At 36.5% G+C, this 25,175-nt stretch overlaps 1 long non-coding RNA gene and 1 pseudogene across 12 annotated transcripts in view; both read right to left on the bottom strand.

The window, feature by feature from the left end:
* The window catches only part of LOC140697700 (uncharacterized), a 71,825-nt gene that overhangs the window by 43,556 nt on the left and 3,094 nt on the right, over window positions 1-25,175 (bottom strand). For 8 of the 12 annotated variants that reach the window (XR_012074932.1, XR_012074929.1, XR_012074926.1 and 5 more), the window contains exon 2: window positions 15,747-15,853. This is a non-coding gene — a long non-coding RNA (uncharacterized lncRNA). Of the gene's footprint in view, window positions 1-15,746; window positions 15,854-21,836; window positions 22,138-24,207; window positions 24,243-25,175 lie in introns of all 12 variants that reach the window. The other 4 variants (XR_012074931.1, XR_012074935.1, XR_012074936.1 and 1 more) reach the window with 3 other exon arrangements.
* On the bottom strand, window positions 11,932-13,574 carry LOC102531874 (amine oxidase [flavin-containing] A pseudogene; annotated as a pseudogene).

Below are 25,175 nucleotides of genomic sequence, written 5' to 3'. Positions count from 1 at the left end.
TCATCACCCACAGACAAACTCTTCTTTAAAAAAAAAAAAGTGTGTGTGTGTGTGTGTGTGTGTGTGTGTGTGTGTGTGTGTGTTGAGGGGCATGGGTTAAGCACTAAGAATATTCTCCTTTCTGCCTAAATGAGACCAAGTCCTTTTCCTTAAGCTTAAAAAGACAAGGAAAAAACAACAACAAAACACAAGGATCTCCTTTATTGGTCCTTGAAAAGCAATACTTTCTGAACTGATTTTGTTTTCTTACAATTTTACATTTGTCCTGTTTCACTTCTTGTTATAGTATCTTGCTTTCTTCACCAGTTAGGCACGTAAATGCTTTTGATGAAAATGTTAATTTGTATTGGTTGCAAGCAAGCAGAGAAGTAGGTTTGGAATAAGCAGTTATGGAAATTGTGGGGATGGGAGACTGGGCAAAGGCCTGGGAACGCTGTTCCAGATTCCAGCCCAACCACTCACTCTGCAGTTTGCACATGATCCCCCGGCACCGAAGCCAGGGTTTCCAGAGCATACAGCTTGCATTTCCATTAGAGACTGACTGACAATTGCCAAGATCAAACCTTTTCCTCTGACTTTGCAACTGAAGATTGAAGGCTTTCTCATCTAGTCAACAGCCGTGAGAGAGCTCAGGACAAGTGGGGAAAACGTAAAAATACAGAATGAAGAATCTGTAGAGCTACGTTTCCCTTTGTTTTTCCACAAGACAGAAGAGCACAGGATACTGTAATTTGTCAGACCCCCAAACAAAACGAAACAGGTCTGTTGTTAATACAGACAAACGGTCACAGCTGCAGAAAAGTTTCCACATGAAATCTTTCAGTCCTCAATAGTCATTTTGCAGTTTTGTGATCGCTTTTCCAGGATTCTTTCCTCCCTCCATGTTTATTCATGTTAACTATTTGTTCCATGTTGCAAGGCCCTTCTGGTAGATATGCTTCTGACAGTGCTGCTCTCCATACAGTAGTTTTCTAATTTTCTACTCAGTTTCACCAGTACGCATGTGTCGTTCAGTTGGCCCAGTAGCTTTAACAGTGAAATGTTTTGGTTACCTGGTCTGTTAGAAGGACTGCTGTTACACTCCCCGCCGTACTTCCATTCTCAGCATTCCGGTGATGGTGATGCAGCACACACACACACACGCTGCCCCCCCGCCAGAAGCATGTGGCTAACTGTTGTGCCACAAACTAATGCAGTGAAGCTTGAAACCCCAGTTGTCATACAGCTCAAATGTAGGCCAGGTGTGTTGAGAGTTTTCCAAGAGTTTGACTGTATTTTGGTTAAGTTGAATTTCCTAGGCTGGCTTGAATTGCTGTGAAGTGAGAAAGCCAGGCTGAAAGACCTGGTGTTTGATCACTTAAGGCTGAAATTTAAACCTCAAGCAAAACTCAAGGAATCCAAAACTGATTCAAAACAGAAAGAAGAAAGTTTTATGGGACATTTCTGTGATGGAAACTGATGAGTTATGCATTTTTACTGTTGATTCTAAGCTTGTCTTCCTCTTTTGCCAGTGTATATTTATCTCTTTGGGAATAATACCATGTTACAGTAAAACTGCTTTCATTTTGACTGCATCTGTGATACTCAGATACATAGAGGTTGATGTTTACTTTTGCTCTGACAAGAGAGAGTTTCCAAAGAATGCTGTACAAACTTGGGAGATAAATGTTTAACCCTTGTAGGAGGAAAAGGATGCCTGGGCCTTTGTATAACACTTTACCAGCACAGAAATAATTTGAATATAAATAATTACAAAATTGAAATGACAAAGTATTCATATTTGAAAATGGAGTCCAGAGTTTTCTACTTGGCAGACTTTATGGACTTTCAGAATTATTCAATATAAATGAAAGTAATAAAAATTGAACTTAAATATAAAATAATTTTTATAATACTTTTTACAGTGTGTCCATTTATTCAGATGGACTTTTGTCTAAATTAGTAAGATATTACTGTGTTTATTTGTATAGAGTCATACACATAAATTTTCTAAAGATACGTGTATTTACATGCATTTTAAGCTATAATTTTACAGATTTTATGCTATATTTAAAGCAAATAAGGAAAAGTAAATGTGAAAAATTAAATGTTTCATACATTTTGGATATAAAGTATTATAGGTTCATTGTCAAAAATTAAGGAAATACAGAAAAATCTAAAGAAGACAAGAAACCACTTCTAATCCTACCGCTTAATAATAATCATGGTGAACATTTTTAGAAATACTTTTAGCATTTTTGTGTGTATATTATCTTTTTAAACAATTAAATCAAGATCAATTAATGTGTCAAAGCTGCTGGAACAACTGAATATCCATATGGAAGAAAACAAATGAACTTTGACCCATATCTCCATACACAAAAAATTAATTTGAGATAGGTCATAGACCTTAACTTAAAATCAGAAACATAAAGCTTCAAGAAGAATAAAAAGAGGCCATCTTGATCTTGGGACAGAGATTTCATAGGGAAAAAACCAAATACATAAGAGAAATAAGATAAATAATGTTTAATTCAACAATGCAAAATTTCTTTACTCATTAGAAGACATCATTCAGAAATGACCAGACAAGTCATAAACTGGGGAAAAAAATATTCTCAGTACATATATATGACAAAAGGCTTGTATCCAGATATATAAAGAAACTCTAAAAACAGTAATAAATTAATAATACATAGTAATTATTAATTTTTGTATAATAATTAGGTAAAGCAACAAATATTTATTATCTTGTACTTTTTGAGAGTCAGGAATTTGGGGGAAAGTTAGCTGCATGTTTCTAGTTGAGTGTTGCTTATGAGGCTACAGTGAGTATATCACTTGGGGCTGCAGTCAGTTGAAGGTCTGACTGGAGCTGGAAGACTCCCTTGCAGGATGACTCACTCACATGGCTGTTTGCAGTAGGCATCAGTTCCTTGCCACGTGGGCTTCTTTATAGGTTACTTGAGAATATGTCCTCATGATATGGCAGCTGTCCTCCCCCAGAGTGAGCAATCCAAGAGAGACAGCCAAGAGGAAGTCACAATGCCTTTCACATTCTGTTTTAGACATGCACACCTTCACTTCAACCATAGTCTCTTTATTAAAATCAAGTCACTGAGTACAGCCCAGATTTAAGGAAATTAGGCTCCACCTTTTAAATGAAGGAATATCAAATAATTTGTGGATATATTTTTAAATCACTATAGATGCTTCAATGAAGAAGATACATATATTATATATATACATAAGTGGGCAGTAAGTATAGGAACAAAACTATTCAACTTCATTAGTCATCATTAGTCATTAGATAATGCAAATTATATCCACTATGAAATACTATTTCAACTCATTAGGGTGGCTAAAGTGAAAAAGATTGACAACACCAAATGTTGGAGGGTATATGGAGCAACTGGAACTCTCATTATTGTTGGTGAGAGCGTAAAATAGCATATACACTTTGGTGAATTTCCTAGCAGATCTTACAAAGTTTACACCTAACTTACTCCATTTCTGATATTTTCTGGAGGGAAGTTAAACACATGTCCACAAAATAACCTAAGACGTGGCAATATTGAGATTATCCATAAACACTTAAAACTGTAAACAGTCCAATGTCTATTAACAGGGAGAAGGAAAAATGAATTTATACAATGGAATTCTTACAAAATGTGTATTTATACAATCAGTTATTACTTAGCAATACAAAAGAATGAACTCCTGATACATTCAACAACATGAATGTATCTCAAAATGTAATGATCTCATATAATTATTAAGCAAAAGAAACCAGACATGAAAGAGTAAATATTGTATGATGCCATTTATATGAAGTCTAAGAACAGGCAAAACTAGTCTTTAGAGACAGAAATAAGAAAATGATTGCCTAGTGAGAATAAAGGCAGGGAATTGATTGGAAATGGGCAAGAGGGAATCTTAGGAGGGTGATGAAAATGCTCTATTTTTTGTTTTGGTTAGTAGTTACACCAGCATACACAATTTCCAAAATTCATAAAACTGAATACCTAAGATATGTGCATTTTTTCATGTTAATAATGCTATAATAAAAAATAAAAATGAAGCTCATCTGGAGAATATTTACTGCTTCTTTGGCTAAAATTATATTGTGTTTTTCTATTCCCTTTGTTTTGTGAGTGTTTTGATGGCTGCATATTATTTCAGGATGTTGATACCATCTAAATATAAATATCATGATATGAATAAAATTGTTTATCATAATATGAATATATCACTATTGAATTTATAAATATCAAGATTAATCTCAAATTTTATAACAAGCAATGGTAAATTTCCTCTTATCTCTAAGTGTCTTGTCTTGTGTGCATTTATGATTATAGGAACATTATATTTAAGCTTTTATTTCAAGAGTAGCTGGTGTTCCTGATTAGATGATGAGTCTTAAAGGTCTTTTTTCATTAGATGTTTCCTGGTGGATCTTTCCTCCCTCTCTTCCTTTCCTCCTCCTCTTCCTCCTTACCCTTCTTTTCATTCTCTCCCACTTTGTGTATTTTACCTAACTTTTTATTTTAAAAAGTTCAATTCTTTAGAAAAGTAAGATAAAGAGGAGTATAATGAATGCCTGTATATCCTTCACATAGATTCACCAATTCTTAACATTTTGCTGCATTTGCATTGTGTGTTTGCAAGCATATAAGTTTTCTTAAGTTGCAGATGTTACTTAAGCCTGTGAAAACATGGGTAATATCCCGCAAAGTCACAATAAAATGATCACTCTCAAGAAATTTAACGCTGATGCAATAATATTATCAAATGTAGAGTGCACGTTCAAAGTTTCTAAATGGACCTCAAACTTCCCTTCCTACTTTTTTTGTTGTTGTTTCAGGATCCAAGCAAAGATAATACATTGCATTTGGTTGTTTCCTCAGTCTCCTTTAATCTATTTTAGAACAACCTCTCTACCTTTTTTTCTGTTTGACATTGATATTTTTAGGGCTCTAAAACATTGTAGAATGCTCCTCAAAATGGATTTGTCTGATTATTTCCTCACGATTTGGTTCAGGTTGAACATTTTTGGCAAGAATACCACATGAGTGATGTGTATAATGTGTTGCATTATGTAGTGTCACTGTGTTCCTTCGCTGGTGAAGCTAAGCTTGATCTCTTGGTTAAGATGTTTTCACCAGATTGCTTCCTCTTTGAAACTAAGAAATTATCTGTAGGATGATCATGTGAATATTGTGCCCTCCAATAAGCTTTCTTCTAATAATTATAATGTTTACCAATGATCCTTATCTGACTCAGTTTTAACAATGAAGCTGTAAATGGAGATTTTCTAATTCTATTTGTTTTTTACATTTATTAGCTACATTCTTCTGTGTAACAGTGCTTTCCTCTTTCCTCCTTCTCTATTTTAGCATCATCGATTCTTAAAAAAATTTTTTTATTTAATATATTGTAATGTCTTTTGGACATTGTAGTGTTCAAATTGCCCTAAATTTGGCCAGTAGAGATCAGAGGTAATATTTTAAAATCATTTTAGATTGTTTCAAGCCATTTGTCCCAAAAGTCATAACTGTTCAAATTAAATTGATTTCTTTAATGTTTGAAGATGATGTCCAGTAGTGTGACGGTAAATATTTAACAATCAGTTTTCTCATAAAAAAAAAAGATCCCATTTGTAGTGTTTGCTAATTTCCATGGTGCACATACTCTCACCCTGGTTGATTTCAGGTTGACAATGGGGAGAGATGCATGATAACTTGCTATTGTTTTGTATTTCTACCATGCAGGTACAATAAATATGAATAAATTCAAGAGTTTGTAGGAGTCAAACATAATCAACTTATTAGGAGGTGATGGATTTTGAATATTATTACCTTTGTGTTTAATATCACTTATTTAATATTTAGTTTGTATAGTTCAATTTTAAATAATATCTGTGTTTAACAACTGGCTCACCAAAGTTTTTTTGCCAGAGTTGAACAGTTGGCTTTTATGAGCAGGTACAAACCAGCTTTAGGACACAATCCCAGTGTCTATCACCAACCAAAGTCTGAGCCTAACTTTTGACTTCAATATTAATTAAATGTCAATAAAATTTTACTCAAAATCAGATTGGAAAATCCTAGAATACTTTTTTCCCCAGAGAAATCACTTTGTCAGAGAAATCAGTTTCCCTCCCTCTTCTCCACTTGATGCTCTTAGATTAGTAGTGTCAAAAACTGTTACTGTCTTCAATTTCCTGAACTGTAAAGTTAGTAAGGACTTCAGGTAATACGTGAAGGAGAAATGACGGACCATTTAGGGACAAGAGGCCCCCGTGTATAATCCTGTCCAGATCTTCTGCTGGGAAACATACTGTTTCCTCTCCCCAGCTTCCATCCCTTCTAGAATCAGTTCCACTTTTCCTGGTAAATGTCCTTCACCCACACCAGCTGTGTACCTTGCTCCCTTCCCACAGTTTTTTCCTTGGGACTTTTTCAACTGGATCTAGAAGAGAGATTCAGTCCTTCTCTGGAGGGGAAAGTGTGATGTAAATGTGGGAGAAACTGGCAAGGGAAGTTGTGTGATCAGATTTCCCCTCTAGACTAGTGCTCTTAACGCCCCTGTAGGCACTGCTCTGTGTATTCTGTGTCTCTCGTGGTCTGAGGATGCGCCTCCTTAAAGTGGGATGGAGAAATTAGGGTGGAGCCACCAGTTGCAAGGTGCTAAACACTGATTCTTGAAATGAGAAGGTAATCATAATCTAGTTCAGCTCAGTTCAACTTTATTAAGTGTCATCCTTGTGCCAAGAAACAGTGTTATATGCTGGAGGAAAAGGATGAGAGTCACATCTATATCTTAAAAGATCTAGTCTAGTAGGAAAGAAGTGTGTGTAATCAAGACATACAAATACATAGCAGTCTTACAGCATATCTATACAATGAACACTCAACAGCCATTATCTGTATGTACATCTGTGAAATACTACATAGCTACTAAAATCACATCTCTGAAGAGTATTTCTAAACAGAGGAAAGAGTCATCATATGATCATTATATACACACCCATATGCACATACACTCATGTATATATATATACACTCTGCATATATATACATATGTACATACACATATGTATACACACACATATATAAAGCATATATGTATGCAAAACTAAGATTAAAGAACATGCATAATGGGGTGACTCTAATTTTACTTTTTAAAAGTATATATACATAGAAAAAGGATAGAAGGAAATACTGTAAAGTGAAGAGTAAGTGGTAGATTGTAAATGACTTTATTTCATTATTTTTTCTGTTTTCATAATTTTCAAAATTTTCAGAGACTAATATGGCTGACATCAGTACTCAAAATATTTTATTGTTTAAGATATTGCTCAGTTATCATAGGTCTTAATTTATGCAGTGTATTAATCTTCTAGGATTAATACAAAATACCTGAGACTAGGCGGCTTAAACCCAGAAATTCATTTCTCACGGAAGTCCAAGATCAAGGTGTCAGCATGTTTTGTTTCTCCTGAGGTTTCTTTCCTTCACTTGCAGAGACTGGTTGTCACTGTGTCCTCATGTGGCTTCTCCTCTTTGTGCTCAAGTTCCTGGTGTCTCTTCCCTGCCTTACAGGGATCCTAGTTGGTTGGGTTAAGACCCCACCCATATGATCTCATTTAACCTTAATTATCTCCTCAAAGATCCTCTCTCCAAATTCAGTAACATCAGAGTTATATCTTCAACCTGTCAATTTTGGGGAGGGTGGACATGAATCAGTCCATAACATACAACTTATAAAATGAGTTTAAACCTAAAAAAATGATGCAAAATAAAGCAATTAAAGTTCTAAAAGTGAAAGAATTTTCCATGTAGCTTATTTTAACTGGTGATTATTTGTAACATCTTTGTAAATTTGAAAATCAGTGTCTAGTTTTCTAAATAAATGTTGCCACCTCCATTTTCCACATCCACTACCCAAATATTTTCTTAGTTATATTGTCATTTAATTATATGGGTATAGAAGATATTATTGTTAAAAGTATTCTGTACTTTAAAACATGAGTTTATCTTTGAAACTTTTTTTTTAATTTCAATGCCTTTTTTCTTTTCTAAAACATATCCAGGTGAATGCTCTTCCAAATGACTTGATTTAGTTACATTGTAGTGGGAGAAATTTTATATTTAGGCCTATGGAAATTCAATCCTGGATATAAGAAGAATTTAGAGAACTTTAGAGATGGTGACAGTTTCTCCAAGATCAGTGTGCCTTAAAGTGCGTATATGTATATATACATACAGATAGATGAAAACACGTATTTGTCTCTGATTTAAAAATAACACATTTTCATTGTAGAAATTTTTTAAAAAGACAGAAAAGCACAAAGAACAAAAGCATACACTTTATCCCAATATCCAGAGATATCCGATGTTAGTATTTTGCTCTGTATTTGTGTCTGGCCTCCAACTTGGCGTCCAATGGTCCTCACCTCCTGATAGTCACACCCTTGTGTAGCCTCTTCCCCTATGGAATCAGGCTGATCCATGTGAGAATTAAAATCTTCTGAAAGTAACTGTGTGTGACTCCTGAGACTAAATCATTAAAGAAACCACAGCTTCTGTTCCGGTCTCTTGGATAGATCCCTCTGAGGAAATCTAGCCACCATGTTTGGAGATACTCAGGCGTCCCTGGAGAGGCCCATAAGAAGAGGAACTGAGACCTCCTACCAACAGCCAGCATCCACCCACAAGCCATGTGACTGAGCCTCTGTGGAAGTGGATCCTCTAGCCCTGGTCAGACCTTCAGATGACTACACCCTGGCTTTGCAACCTCATGAGAGAACCCAGGCAATAGCTGCAGACTCTGCTCCTCCCAAATTCCTGACCTATCAAGAACATGAGAGATGATAAATGATTGCTACTGTGTTTAGCCCTTAAGTTTTGGCATGATTCATTACACAGCAATAGATAAATAATAGCATATTCTTCCAGTTTTTCTATTATATTTATTTTTTTCATTCAACAAATACTCATTGAACTCTTGCTACATCAGTCAGGGTTGAACCAGAGAAATAGAATAAGAAGGGAATCTGTGTGTGGGGTGTGTGTGCATGTGTGTATTTATGACATGGGACTAACCTACATATTGCCATCATGGGGGTCTCTGAGCAAGCCTGAAGTCCACAGTGCAGGCGGTCAGGAAGAAAAAGTCATGAGCAGGTTGGAACCCTGTGAGCACAGGCTGAAGTTTGTCCTCAGGAAGCAGCCACTCAGGAAGATCGATCCAGGGGGAAGAGAGAGTAATTGTACCTTCAACTGCTGCTTTGAAGTCTTTTAGCTCAGGGAAGTCTTAAGCTTTCTTTTAAAGGCCTTCCAGCTGATTAAGCCAGGTCCCCTAAGGGTAATCTCTCTTTGGATTTGTTTGAAGTCAGCTGACTTGGACTTTAATTACATTTGCCAAATCCCTTCATAGCAGCACCTAGCTTAGTGTGATTGAAAAACTGGTCGGGAGAGAGAGAGTTTTTTATTATGAGGAATTGGCTCACGTAAATATGGAGGCTGAGCACAATCTGCTAACTGTAAGCAGGAGACCCAGGAAAGCCAGTGGTGTAATTCAGTCTGATTCTGAAGGCCAGAGAAACATGGGAGCAGATGATGTAAACCCCAGTCCAAGGGCCAGAGAAGATGAGATGTCCCAGCTCAATCAGTGAGGCAGGAAAAAGGGCAAATTCCTCCTTCCTCTGCCTTTGGTCCTCAGTGGACTGGATGATGCTCACCCACTTTGGGGAGGGTTATCTACTTTACTGGGTCTGCTACTTGAAACGTTAGTCTCATCCAGAAACTACCTCAGAGACATACTAAGAAATAATGTTTAATCCAGCTGCCCTGTGGCTAGTCAGGTTGACACATAAAATTAATCATCATGGCTGGTTTCTCCATATTATCACCTACCTATTACTAATTAACATGCTGCTTTTTAAAAAACTAATTCTGCTTATTCATATTCACTTAGCATGAGCTGTGTATGCAATATTGTACATCAATTCTGCATCTTTCTTCCATGACACGTACAAATTTTTAGAAAGATTTTCAGAAATGTTCATGCTGTTTTCTATATTAATGTATTTAAGACATCAATACAGAGCTATAATAACTGACTTAAGAAATCATCCTTGATAAACATTGTTCAGAGAAAGCAGTTTTTATTGTTTATTATCTTATAGATTAAAATTGTGTCTTGCATTTGGATTGGGGTTTTCTTCTCATTTTCAAAATACTTTCACATCTGCATCTCACATGATCAGAATGTGAGCAGGGCAAGATGTCACATAACAAAATGTACAAGGTGGAAGGGGGTCTTGTGGTTCATTGTGAGTATACTAAGTGTAAGAGAAAGTACAAAGTTAAGGAAGACTTTCTATCTTAAGGAGTTGTTAGTCTTGTAGGGGAGAACAGTCTGCAAACAGACAGCTATAAGAGAAGATCTGATATGATAAGTAACGTTATGAATAACAGACAGGGATGGGTTTGGGGAACATGGAGGCAGAAGAATCAGACTGAGCAGAGTCACAGAATATGCCTAAAATGCCTCACCAGAGAGCATATTATGGTGTTCTTGGCACGTGTTTGCAATGAAAAGTTAGGCCAGTGGAAAGTCATGAATGTAACTAACAAAAGTTATGTTTGAGTCTGTCTCAAATAATGTTTCCTTGAAGCTAAGCAGGGAAGATATTTTTTTACCCAGTGGAACAAAAAAAAAAAAGCTTTTTTTGGAAAATGTTAACCCTTCCAAGGCCTCCATTGAACTATGGATTTTCTGTGGCTGATAATTTTCATCAGGATTTTAAGTGATATTGAACAATATCTGATTTGCGAGAGGACTGAAATCTTTTAACACTGAAAACATATTTGTTATTGACACTGAAAACCTATGAGGCTGAACATAAGTGGAGCAGGACCAGAGAGATAACTACGAATGATAGGAGTGTAGAAACCTCTCTGCTCAGTGACCAAGCTCAGGAACAGGCCTGAGAACACGGTCCTGGCCCTGGAGTGGCATGGCACTAGCAACGTGGGACTGGTGGAACCACAGTGCCTGCCCTTCTAGGAGTCATCTTGGGTCCTTTGGGCTCTGCTAGACTAGTGTGTGCATTTCTTCTGGCAGGGTCCCTGCATCGCCTGATTGCAGTCAAGGAGCCTACCATCAACGGGAGAAATAAACGGCAAGCTGTGTCCTCTCTGTGTCGGGAATGAAACCAGTGGTCATTTACTTTAAACATTTATCTTTTAAATTTTTTTGAGGGGGAGATAATTAGACTTATTTATTTACTTATTTTCTTATTGGAGGTTCTGGGGACTGAACCCAAGACCTTGTGCATGCTAGACATGCACTCTACCACTGAGCTATACCTTCCTCATTAAACATTTATCTTTTAACATGCATTTTCCTCCAATTGTAATGAATCTTGTCAGTAAGTCAGGGTATTCCTGTCACAGTGTGCTAGAAACTTCTCTCTTCCCTAGCATAGTGGTTCTTCTGCTGCTATTCTAAGGTGTTTTATGGGCACAGTTTGAGTAATATCATTGTTTCCTTAGAATGTGCCTAGGACTAATCCCATTAAATCAGTGCATGTAGATATGTATGTGCATGTATGTCTGTATGCCTGTATAAGAAATTCCATTGCAGCAAAACTGGTTAGATTGCAGATCTCTGCACAATGAAACTGTTCGGACAGCTTGTTTATTTCAAGCACTCCATTAATACTCTTTTTTTTTTCCTTATGAGCACGTCAACTTTAACTTTTGAAATCAAGAAATTGATCACAGGATTATTTTCTACCAATCAACACGAGGTGGTCTACAGACAAATCTCTTGATGGAATTTGATCTTACTGAAATTAATGAAGTGATCCACTGATGGAGATTAAACTGAAGGGTTAAATCAGAACACTTAAAGATGATCCGATGACACCGTTTTACATTCTCAAGATTTTGCTTTTGATGTTGCTGGGAAAGAGTAAGCAGAAAGCACAAAGCCGAAACTTGAGGATCGGTTTAGCGGCCTGAATCTGTACACCATAAAGCACAGGGCAGTTATCGACGTGGAAAACCCGATGATCTTCAGCAGGCCTGACATGGATGGCAGGTTTCTTTCCTGGAAGGTGTGGGTGATTTCTACAGCTGGAACATCCAATGATTCTGGTTCTTTGACCCATATGTCTTGCTTTGACACCTTCCCCAAAGCATTCAAGATCTTTGTATCTGCCCGTTCCCCGGCCTCTACTGCTCCTTCCATGTAACTGCTCCGTTGTGTGGCAGTCTCCGTGCCAGCGAAGTAAATTCTGCCTACTGGCTGGCGAATCACCCTTCCGTACTGATTCATGATCCTTCGGGGGAGGTAGGCGGTGTAACAGCCTCCGGAGTACTACTTCTCACACCAGTTCTTCTCTTCATAGTGCACCGGTTGTAAAGCTTCTTGGGATCCTAGCACTTTGGCATAGAGTTCGCAGATTTTCCTTTTCCGTATTTTTTTATGGATTTTAGCAAGGCGGTCAGCTTTTGAGCAAGTATGAAGCCCATGATGGCGGGCAGTGATCCATCTGGCTTGGTGTCATCTAGGGTTATTGAAATTGGAGCCTCCTTATCTTCAGTGATCATACAGCCACAATAATCATTCTTCCAAAAGGCTTCCTTGTAATACATCATGCACTTAATAATAGCTCCCATTGGAAGGCACTGAATTAACTGGTTTCTCTCTGATGGAAACTCTGGTCTGAAGTATATCTTGGCAGTCAAACTTATTTTCTTTTTGGAGGAGTGGCACTAATTATGTATTGGCACTCATAAAGTTCATGATTCAGCATCCAAGTGGTGATGTTGTCACCTGACTGGTCAACAGAGGTGACAGGACACCTCAGCTTCACTCTGTCCCCGAGCAGTTGCATTATCTGTTCGCTTACTTGACCAGATCCACCTACAAACTCCATTCCTGGCCTCCATTGGTAACCGAGAATATCTGAGTGGTGCCTCCACACTGCTTCACGTACCACAAGAACCAGAGGGCAGACACCTCGTGGGGCTCCAAGGTCACACTGATATTCACAGAGATGCAAACTGCCTAGCGGTCTTTGGCCAGCAGATTTTATCGATGAGATCTTTCATGGTCATCTTACCCCATTCCACACATGTGGAACCTCCCACAGGGCATCAGCTGGGATCTCCTTTCCCATATTATCCATTGTCCGCCACAGATTGTTGTAATCCAGATATGCAGTGGGATTCCATACTGGAGGGAAGGTGCCCCGAAATAGATAAGTTCTCCCCTTGACATAATGAACAAGATACTCATTTACATTAACCTTGTAGGTTTCTAAACCCAGTTCCTTAGATAACCGAAAGATTTTGTTCTGGGTCGGTCCTGCATAAGTCCGGCCAGCATCTACGTAATCAACATTTTCGTTCCTCACTGTATATGTTCTTCCTCCAACTCTGTCCCGAGCTTCTAAAACCAAAACATTAACTCCATGTTCATTTAAGAGTTTGGCAGCAGACAATCCTGAGATGCCACCTCCTATCACAACTACGTTGAACATCTGGCCCGTTGTTTGCCTTCTCCTGATTCTCCATGCTCTGGTTGAGACTCTCCCAGGGCATGGGTATAGGAGTGGCCTTTAATACTCTTTTGACCTCCTATAAACTTAGACTTCTTATGTGTCAAAATGAATAAAATTATTTCTAACATCTGAAAAAAATACAACTATTTTTATTAACAGTCAGAGGGAAAAAATAGGGACATATTCAGGACTTAAGGGAATGCTCTATCCTAATTTTTGTATAAAGGACTTAAATAAGTATAGGTAATTGCACAATAAAATTCAACTAGATGAATCAAGAAAGAAACCTTTTACTTCATGTGTATATTATCTTGATTTGGATTTAGAAAGCCTTAATTAACTGGAATTCAGTAAAGTGAAATTGTAAGGAACCATCGTTTGCTTTCTTAGGATTTCTCTGTAAGAAGAAGAAAGACAAATCACAGAAATTGGCAGGATGCATGGTGGTCCAATTGAGAAAAGATTGTGACTGCACCATATTTCTGCTAAGGGTCTATGAGTAGCTCTAAAATACAAACAAGAAACAACAACTCATTTCAAAGACTTTAAAAGACAACATAATAATTGCAGGGTGTTTCTTAGGGTCAACGTAGGTTCACATCAATATGTCATACTTTTCCAGATAAATCTACACAACCATTTAATTGTAATTGTTATCAGTGACTCTAAGGCACTGTAACATTTTCTGTCATAAAAGAGGTTAAAGCAATTTTTATATACTATATTTACTAAAGTAGGAAAACTACTAAAATATTAGAAAAATGATCAACCATTAAGTTTGAAATAAAAAAGGATTTCGTTTGAGTCCGTCTGAAGTTTTCATTCTTTAGAAGATCTTGTTCCTCTAATTTCAGGCAGTCATTGACTTAATTTTACATTTTGTTTAAGGCCAAGTATTGTAATTGTAAAATGCATTTCAATAGATAAAAGCATAAGTTATTTAGGAATTACTAGAAATCTAAATAAAATTTAAAGTTTCAAAATAAGAGTGTCATGGACTTTAAACCACCTTTATGCTCCCAAGTTAATTATACATGTAGTCATGACCATATGCTTTTCACAATGTATACACTGTGTTTTAAACTGTTATCAATGCTCATTCAGTCAACAGGGAAGGTCTCAAATCCCTGGAAAATATTATCTGTCTGATTTTGTAATATCCATAACAAAGGAAATTTAGCCAGGCATCCCATTCTAGATTTACTGTGGACGACAAGTTTGACAGGAAGAAGAATATGATTTACAAATTGAAGAACAGAATATCAAAGTGAGTAGATATTTTTTAAAAACATTTAAAATAGACCTCTGTATAAAAAGCTGATAAAAGTATTATATGAAAGATGGGAGCTATCTCTTTAAGTTGATTTATGTGGTCAGTATTAACATTTAATATATCAATATTGTGTGTGCTATATGTTCTTTGGTAATCTTCTGTTTTCATGGACAAGCTCAGTATATAAATGTGCACCTATTGGCAGTAAATTCCGTCTTTCTCTTATGCCAGGCCTTAACAAATACATTTTGGATTTTAGGCATATATGCAGTGGGGGTTTTTTCCCCACAAATTAATTATTTTATAAAGATTCTATGAGGTCTCCTTGTTGTAAATATTATGAAAGTATGCTTAGAGCCTGTGGTGGCAGTGGGGAGGTATTGTCTATCAAAGGAAGACCATTTTCTTCTGGTGATTAACTCAGAATCACCAAGCAATACCCTTTGGGTCCAATTTCCTGATACGTGGTTTGCAGTGGCTAATTGCTAAAGGACCTCTTTATGATTCTATAAAACAATTATCTCTGAAATTTCATTTTCAAACAAAAAAATACGGGAAATTTGGGATCTTTTAAAATAGGAACTTAAGAAAACAGGAGTTAGGAAAATATAAATGGATGTTAATCCAAGATATACCCTTTTATCATGAAAATTTTTACTCAGAACTAGGTAAAATTAGAATCCCAGCTTCAGTATCTGCATGTGTTGAATATTTTTTTGGTTTTAATATGCTTTAGTACACTGTTGTGCCAGCACTAACAAAATGAGTTTTCAAGCAATGGTGTTTTCCCTAAGGAGAAAATTAAATGCTGGTTTGGTCTGTGTAGGAAGTGTGTAGGCGGGACTCTCAACTTTCAGGAAAATTTCTGTTTTTATGAAAAGATATTTTCCAGCTTCCCTTTGAATTACTTGCCTGAAAACAGTGAAAAAGACTATGAAAATGGAATTGTCATGGTGACTTGCTTGATGGCAGAGGTGATCTGTGGCTGCTTCCACCTTTGCTGTAGTTGAGAGCAGAATCTAGGAGGAAAGAGAGAGGAGGTGTCACAGTAAGGTTGGGGAGGCAGTGGGCCCAAAGCTGCTTTAGAACGTGGTCTGATTGACAAGATCGCCTTGAGAGCTCTCGGTTGTTGACACCTGGTACCTGGTATGGGTTGAGCTGAGTCCCACCAAAATTCGTCTGTTGAAGTCCTAACCCCTAGTACCTCAGGATATGACTTTATGTGGAGACAGAGGCTTTACCAGGGAAATCAAGTTTACATGAGGTCATTAAGGTGGGCATTTCTCCAATATAACTGGTGTTCCTACAAAAGGGGGAAATTTGGAGACAGACACATATACAGGGAGAATACCATCGGCACATGAAAAGTGCCATCACCAAGCCAAGGGGTAAGTCCTGGAACCGATCTTTCCCTCACAGTCCTCAGAAGGAGCCAACCCTGCCAACATCTCGATTTTGGATTTCTAGCCTCCAGAACTGGGAGACGAGTTCCTGTTAATTAAGCTACCTGGTTTGTTGTACTTTGTTCAGCAGCCCTAGCAAACAGTACAACCAACCTGTATAAATTTAAGGAATAAGTAAGCAGCAAAAATTCTGATTGTATTTGAGTCATTGCAAAATGAAATTTTTGTGTATTTGTTTGAAATGGAATTGAGTCGGGTTTCTTGTGATTTTATTTGTCATCAAAGGAATTTTAACTAAAAACAGTTACATATACATATTTATTCACACACATATGTTGTTAAAAAAAAGTTAAACTATATGTAAATATGGACTATAAAATGAAAGTCATTCTTCACTCTTCCCCCAGTTTTAGTTAGCTCCCTAGTGGTTAGCTGTTTGAAATCTAGCATTGTATTTTTACAGTGCTAGATTCTTCATGTTATACCATACAGACTTGAATGAGATTTCAGCCTGATACTGGAGTTTTGCTAAAACATCACATTTAGAGTCTGTGCTGTAGGAGTATGTTATAAGTGGGATCTTACGCTTCTCTTACCTCAACACCATAGATAGGCTATAAAATAGGTAGGCCTTTTATTTTAAATTCCATCCTATAATAATTAATATGTTCAGTGTTTGGTATATTACCAATCAAGGATGTATTTTTGACAAATCAACTCTCAGTTGGGGTTTTTCCTGAGTTTGTTTTGTTTACTACTAAAAATATTGTCATAGTTAATTAAAGAACAACTGACTACCTCTTGTTCAAGTTCTTTCCCAGGAATCAATAATAAATTACTTGCTTTCTATGAATTTTGAATTGGTTATAGTGGAGTGATGCCCTTTTTATGAGAACTGAGTGAATCAGTAGCTCTCCTACCTGATGTGGGATAGCCTGGGACTTGAGCTATTTAAAGACCTCTGAGTAGACAACCTGAACATTACAGAGTCCACACAAGAAAGCTCAAAGATTTGCTGACAGACATGCCCCCGAGTCCTTAGCTGTTGTTTGTGTACTCATGGTTCCTGCATAGTTCCAATTACTTTTCTTGATGTTCCTAAATCCAAAGCAGATTGAAAGTCATAAAAATAAAACGTTTTACTCCTCCTATGCACAATGACAAGACTCAGAAGGAAAATCTAAACACTTAGTGGCTAGGAGGGAACAAAAAAACTGTAAAATGCTACAGTAAGTTGAGGTCATTTTTATATTAGAATATGGTGCTCAAAGTTGCCCTGAGTCATTTTGAAAAAAATTTTATTGTGATCAATATGCCCTGTTTAAGGTGGTAGAAAATTGTGTAATATATTTGAGAATTATTTCCATTTTAAAACTGTTCAGATATCAAAAGAAGTTGGTACTTACCAAGGGAAAGATTTAGCAATATCAAAAAATTTGCTCTCTACATAGTTGAGGTTTTATTAGTATCCTAATTAAAGTATGTCCTTTGCTAAGATGCCTCCATTTATGATTGTACCTTAATTTATTTTACTTAGTAAGATAAAGACTTCATTCCACTGGCTGAAAATAAATTATAAGGTGATATGAAAGAAAATGTTTGTAGTACTCTACGTAGGCACATTGAAAGCTATATTGTATCAGAATAAGGGATGCCCCCCAATATCAGCATACAGAATTTCACCAATGAATGGACTTAAGTGAAGGAACTTCATTAAAATGTACGCCTCTAATTTTTGGAGCTCTGCTACTAAAGGGGAAGCAAGAGATCATAAACAAGATGGGATATTTTTGGCAATTTTAGATATCTTCTTTTCTTCAGCATCAGATCAATTGGTACATTGTTATTCAAATTGTATTCAAATAGCCCAATGTCAGTTTAGGATTGTAAAACAAAGGCCAAGAACATATCAGATGAATTTTTCAGTATTATGATTAAATCTAGGTGGTATTTGTCACGTTGAACAAAGAAATTGTCTAATGAAATCTACCCCAAGTTTTGAACAGAGGGGTTTATGCTTGCCTGCTATTTGGCGATTCCTTGATAAGACATCTAAGTGTGAAGTTATGTGCGCAATGTTAACAAAGAACAACTTATATTTGTAACAGCATTGTAGGCAGAGGTCTTTCAAAGTGCAAACATACCATCTTTCCTTCCCAAGGAGCTGTTGCGTTGCACATATGCTCTATAAATACCAAGTACAAGGAACCTGGTTTTTAATTACAAAGTAAAATACCATTCCAGAATTGCATAATTGGTGGTTGCCTTTTGCAATGCAATGAACATAAGGGAACCTGACATTAAATGTTTGATGTGTTGCCATGACATTTTCTGAAATTTTATTTTGCGCCACTTTTAAGCTGCAAACTATGTTAAATTTGAATTCCTTGGTGGGTAACAGAGTGATACAGAATTAAAGAATCTAACTGATGTTGGGATGCCTATGCTCATAGATTGTACAGTTCAGATTTTAGAAAAAAAGGAAATACAGAAATAGAGATACACTAGGGTCTTTATTCTCTCCTTACAGTAGTTATATGTTTTTCTGGATATAGAGGCCTTTTAGTCGGGGAGGGATGTCTCTAGCTTTCCCTCTGAATAAAGGGAAAGATAACAGAGTGGAGGAAAAGACAGTGGCAGTCACTGCCCACCACATTTGAATGTGCAGGCCACTAAGTAAAGAGTGTCACAGACTGTGCAGTGTGTATATATTTGTCGCTCCGTATACACAAGGGGATTTCACGTGGATAGCAAAATCCATAGAAGCTCAAGTCTGTTACGTAAAATGGTGTAGTGCTGCTGGGCCTGTGAGCCGCGGGCTCCGCCTCCATGAGCGCTGCATCCGCGGATTCAGCAGCGCGCGCAGAATCCGGGCACTCGGAACCCGCGGATTTGGAGGGCCGACTGTGTTCCTGTGCATCATACCATGGCTGGAAGGAGCAGTAGTAGGACTGCTGTTGTTCTAAATTCTCTCCGTTCTAAAGTGGCTTTTGGAGTTAATATTTGCTCAGCAGGGTTCAATACCACTGCAAATGATGGCAGCACCCCTGTAAACGGGAGGATAATGAACACCAGTTTCCCTCCTTCCTACACGTGCATTTTCTACACAGGCAACCTTTTATTCCCCACTCCCCAAAGATCTCTGACATCTTGAAAAGTGGAGAGCCCAAATCTTAAAGCTAGAAGACACTTCAAGACGTCCTCTGTTCTGTTGCTGTAAGAGCAAAAGGCAATTGGGTGTTAAATTTTCTTCCTCATAATAAAATAAGGAGAAAAATAAATTCTCAATGGTGAAAATAAAAAATCTTGGGTTATTAATTTACTTATTCCTTCTTAAAGCACCTACCGAGACATAAGGAAAACAGCTCTTCCAGGGTGGGTAAAATATAACTTGAATACTTCATTAGTTCTGAATGCTTAATGTTCACGTAAGTGCTTAAAGTTCAAAGTAAGTACCGTCAGGAGTGCTGAGAATGAAATGGAGCCTGAGGAGGTGGCGAACCACCAGCCCTGCCCAAGCAGCCCTTCATATTTCCCTAAATATTAGTGCTTTTCACTCAGTCACATTTTGGGGTTATTTCCTTTGCCCCAAACAGAACTTTTTGGTTTCAATGTTATTTATCATTCTGATGATCTAAACGTCAGAAGTAGGGTCACTTAAACACATGGATAACCTAGCTATTTTGGCATTTTCCTTGATCTTAGAAACATTGTAAACAGAGCATGGCTGTTTCTGCCTTAATCTGCTGAGAAGTGCTCAAGGCCAACACTTAAATTCTCTGCCCCCCAACTGCCCCCACCAACCTTGCTTTTTAAAAATGGTGCTTTAGTTATTTATTTAAAATATTAAGTTGTTTTTGTTACTGATATAACCAATAATATTTCTTGCATTTATAAAGCAGTATATCTATAAGATATTTATGAAGAAGTATTTATGTTTGCTGTTTTAGAGGGAAGTAAAAGCCTTCCTCAGAATCAGTCAGCTTCGGCTAGAATCCTAGAGCTAATGACCATTACAGTGTTCCTTTTTGACTATTGCTCTGGGTACCATAAAAAAATTAATCTGTTTCCTAACTAATATTCCCCGTTTATATCTTCTCTTTAAATATCATGCAAAAGTGCACCCAAATTAATTCTATGATGACATGCATGTAGATTGGGTTAGTTTTGAAGGCGTCTAATTTAGCCAAATGATTCCACTTAAAAAAATTATGAGTGCTATTTTTTATTGGGTTGAACACCGGAATAATTGATTTGATTACATGTATAAGTGGCTTGAAGTAATGTTGCAGATGGACAATTTAAAATTATATAAAATTTCCTTGCTTATGTACATTTTTCAAGAGTGATTGCTGATTTAGTGAAACATCTATAAAACATAGAGTCAGAAGAGGGCTGAAGATTCTGAGGTTGAAAATGAGAGTTTTAGGAGATGTTATAATCCCAGTTATGTTTCTGTCTGATAACAACATGCAGAAATGGGATCTGTTCTGCCAAAGGGAAAAAATATACTCTTCAATGGAGAGTAAATATATATTTTTGCAGTCAGGATTGAAAACATTCCTTTCAGTAAAGGATTGGCAGCTTTAATTGGCATTGGAAAGCTAAATTTAGCCATTAGACAAATGTAGCAACTGTATTTCACTCAATACACATTTATGCAGCTTTTTCAATAGCGATGATTTATACTGCCTTGACCCAGGACACTGAAACATGTAAGCAGAGCATCTCATTTTCTGAAATTAAAACAAAACCAAAAACAGAATCTATCTAAGGAGATAAACCAATTTAGAAAAGACCACATCAGTTCAGATGGAGTGAAAATGGCATACGTGATAGATTTTGGCATTCACAGACTATGGCTGTGGAAATTATGAGCCAATTTTATTTCCTGTTGTTTACAGTGGACTAATGGCATAGAAAGTTCCATAATCTCAGTTAAATTTAATTCCTTATTCATAGTTCTTGGCATATATACCAAAATATTTGTTGAATTTTTTTGAAGGAATGAATGACACTGAATTGGAGAAAAATTCAAACTGGTTTTATGGGTATTTAGAATCATATTTGATTTTCTCTACACCACTAATGTTATTATGAAATTTATCAGCAGTAAGCTATCATGATTATAATATGAGCTTATTTACATAAAACACAGTATAAAAAGCTGACTTGGGGGGAGGGTATAGCTCAAGGGGTAGAGCACATGCTTAGCATGCACAAGGTCCTGGGTTCAATCCCCAGTACTCCCTCTAAACATAAATAAATAAGTAAACCTAATTATCTCTCCCCCTAAAAATTAATAAAAATAAACAATTTAAAATAATGCTGACTTATCCTATCTTATATGGTTTTCAGAGGTTCAGTGTGGGCCAAATGTCTTTGACCTCTAAGACATCCAATATAGCTAAAAATGATATAGTAAGTTAAGTGAGTGAAGAGTAACTACTTTGTGGATTATTGTGAGCAGGGTTGATACAGAGACTTTAAAAATCTATTATCTTGTTTTTAAGTTTCACACCAATAGCTCACATATGCATTTTAACTCCAATAGTCAGCTAAATGTTTGGAAATAAATCTGTCTTTCCTTCACCCTCACCTAGACTGTTCTTGCCATCCCCACTGCCTGTCTAAACCTTCAGAGCCAATCCAAAAGGTCACCATCCATGGGCTTGTCTCCATGAGACCTTTAAAATTCATCCTCAGTATTATAATCTTCATTGAGCTTTTACTTTTTTTCTCCTATTGCGCTGTGCCTAATGGAGTGTTTCGTACATAGCAGTTATTTAATAAACATTTGTTGTAGGTCAACCATAAGATACAATTTAGGGTTTTCTTAGGTCAGGAGCTAAGTCTTCTCCTTGTTGATCTCCGCCTACTCCATGATGATAAAATGTATCCTAAAATAGAGAGAGTGAGCTCACCTCAGTGCTTTGCTAATAACTTTTAAAAATTACGTATAATAGCTAACATTTACTTAGATTTTACTAAGTATTAGGCACAGCAAGTTCACTGTGCTAAGACTTTCATAATCATCATTTTAGTTATGTCTCATAATTTTGTTAGAATAGGTAACAATGTTCCCCCATTGAGACCTAGATTCATAAGTAGTTTGCTTAATGCTACTCAGCTCACTAATGGCAAAGCAAAGACCTGAACAGCACTTAACTACTGAGTCTATTGTGCCTATTCAAGTGCTCAAATCAAGTCCAAAAGTAGGAAGGGCTAAGTTTGAGTTCCTACTGCTTGGTTGAGCAAGCAGATTATTTTGATTCCTTGATGGCTTTTTTAAAACTCAATATTATTAATCAAGTAATACATCTGTAATACTAGGTACATAAAAGTTTTGTGGAAATATTAAGCCAGCTTCTAAATATGGCATCTGTGGTAATATGATTCTGTATGTCAATTTTTAATCCAAGAGTTATATTTCATTAAATCAAATGCTATAATTGACAAAATATTTTATATATTATCTCATTAGATTCTTACAACCATTGAGTTCAGAAACTATAGTATCTGGCTTTACTGCAGAGGATTTGAGCTTGAGAAAGGTCAGGAAACTTCCATCAAATAGAGAAGAAAATGTGACAATCAGTGTGTATATGTCCATGTATGACTGGAAAATTGTGCTGAACACTGGAATTTGACACAACATTGTAAAATGATTATAAATCAGTAAAAAATGTTATAAAAAATACAGCAAGTAAATGTGCAATAATTAGCTCTTTTTATGACTTCTGATTCTGGAATATGTATTAATATCTCAACATGTATTAATATCTCAACATATATAAATTCATAATCAAAACTTCACTAAAGTATATTTGCATGTTAACAAATTACTAATAACAATAATAATAGCAGCTTTACCACTTTCACACAGGTTGAGCACATGAATTGTCATCCAAACCAAGACTCCTTGAGAATGGCAAGTGTCAAGTTGGAAAGCTGAGACAACAAGCATAAACTGCACCAGCCCAGATAAACTGGGACGTGTGATCCCCCAACAGCACCCATCTTGTGTGAGGTCCTATTCTAAATGCTTCATATGAATTAATTCTCAAACCTGATGAGGTAGGAATTATACTCATTTTTCAGATGAGCATTTTGTGATGTGTTTATGGTCACACAGCATTTGTGGATTCTTTTCAGTGCCCTGTACTCTGCTGCATCTCTCTGCTTGCTTAATATAGGGGAAGGGAGAGCAAAGGCCAAAAGGATAAGGACCTGGGAAAAGGCAGATAATGGTTATGAGAATTTAATAGCCGCAAGTGATAGCTAGCTGTTTTCTAATGCCTGTAGCAGAGTTGGGGGAATAGAAGTTTGTGGGAAGCAGTGGCGATTAACTAAGGAAATACAGACAATATATCCAACAGTCTTGCTGGTTACTCTCTTTTTCTTTTTAAATTGCACATTGACATGTAATAGGGGTAGTTTTGATGTACTTGGTGCTCTTAGATATTTAAAGACCTGTGAGCAATTAGGTGGAGCCTCTAGCAGATGACTTTTTCATGTTTCTAGGTGAGATGAGTGAACCAATCAGAATTAATTTGTTAGTATTAATTGGACCCAGTCTGGGGTAGACCCCAGTTTCACACTGTGAAAAACCCTTGAGCTTGTCCTGCCTCTGCTAAGGCTAAAGTTTGTTTGTTTTTCTCTAAGTGAGTGTCATCTTTTTGAAGTCCTGGACCCTTTCTTTAAGTACATTTTTTTTCTTGCCAGCTCTATCCCCTTTTAGTTTGTTGAGAAAAGGTTGTTGGCATTCCACTTCACTTGTCAGGCCGCCTATAAAGGCAAAGATTAGAGATCTACAAGTGAAAAGGAATATTTCAACAAACAATGCCTGGTACTTTCATTCTGATCACTTTACAAACAAGTGGATGCTTTCTCTATTGTACAAATGACCTCATCAAGGAAAGTAGATTAAGCTCTGGATCACCCTACGCAGAGCTACCCCTGGCGCTTACCGCCATCACAGGCCTGTTCTTCCGCTCTTTTCTTTCTTTAAGAAAAAACAAAGACAACTCTAAATAACATTCATCTCATTATTTTTTAAAAATGGTATATTTCTATACCTCAAATAGTTAAATGTAAACAAAGTTTTGTTAAGTGTGATAAATTACATTCACAATGATTTTAAAGCATCCTCTCTTTTGCACAGGCATTGTGCTAGAATTTCTTTCATATCTTACTTAATTCTCAAAATATCCTAGTACCACTTTCCCGTTTTAAACATAAGATAAGCATGGGTCAGAGAGATTACATAACTTGCACAAGGTCAACAGTAATTTCTTCAGAAGATAAATATGTTGTCTTGGTTTCTACCAAAATTAAAATTTTTTCAAAAAAAATGCACAAGAATATTTGCACTTCTCTTTAATAACATATTTAATGATATATCACTTTTGTGCATTTACTGTATACTAATTGTTTTGCTAAATACTTTTTTGTATGTATTTGTATTTTAGCTTTACCATAACCTTAGAAAAAAGTCACTATTACCTTCATTTTACAGGTGAGAAAATGGTAGCTAAATAATTTATCCAAGGTGATTGATAAATAGCAGAGCTGGAATTCAAACCCAGGCCTATATGACATGAAAGGAAACTTAGTTATACTAAATTATTTTCAGTAGTGCAAGTGGAGTCCTTTAATAAAGCACTGATTTTGCACAGCATTGATAGGCTTTTTATAATTTTATAAATTTACACTACTTACACAATTTTTTTCCCCGCAAAATTGAATACAGGTTGATGACCTTAAATTTTCTATTTGGGATTCTTAACAACTTGTGCCATATGGTAATTTTCTATGTCATTTAGACTCAAAAAGATTTTAAATATCTAAGGAAGTGATTTTAGAAACCAAGCAGTTCCGTTGCACAAAGGAAATGACACACAGAAAAGTGAGGTTTGTCACCATCACACAGGTTCTA

Source organism: Vicugna pacos, chromosome 8, assembly GCF_048564905.1.
Source record: "Vicugna pacos chromosome 8, VicPac4, whole genome shotgun sequence".
Lineage (NCBI taxonomy): Eukaryota > Metazoa > Chordata > Mammalia > Artiodactyla > Camelidae > Vicugna > Vicugna pacos.
The sequence above is the reverse complement of the archived record's forward strand: the minus strand, read 5'-3'. Positions and strand labels throughout refer to the sequence as shown.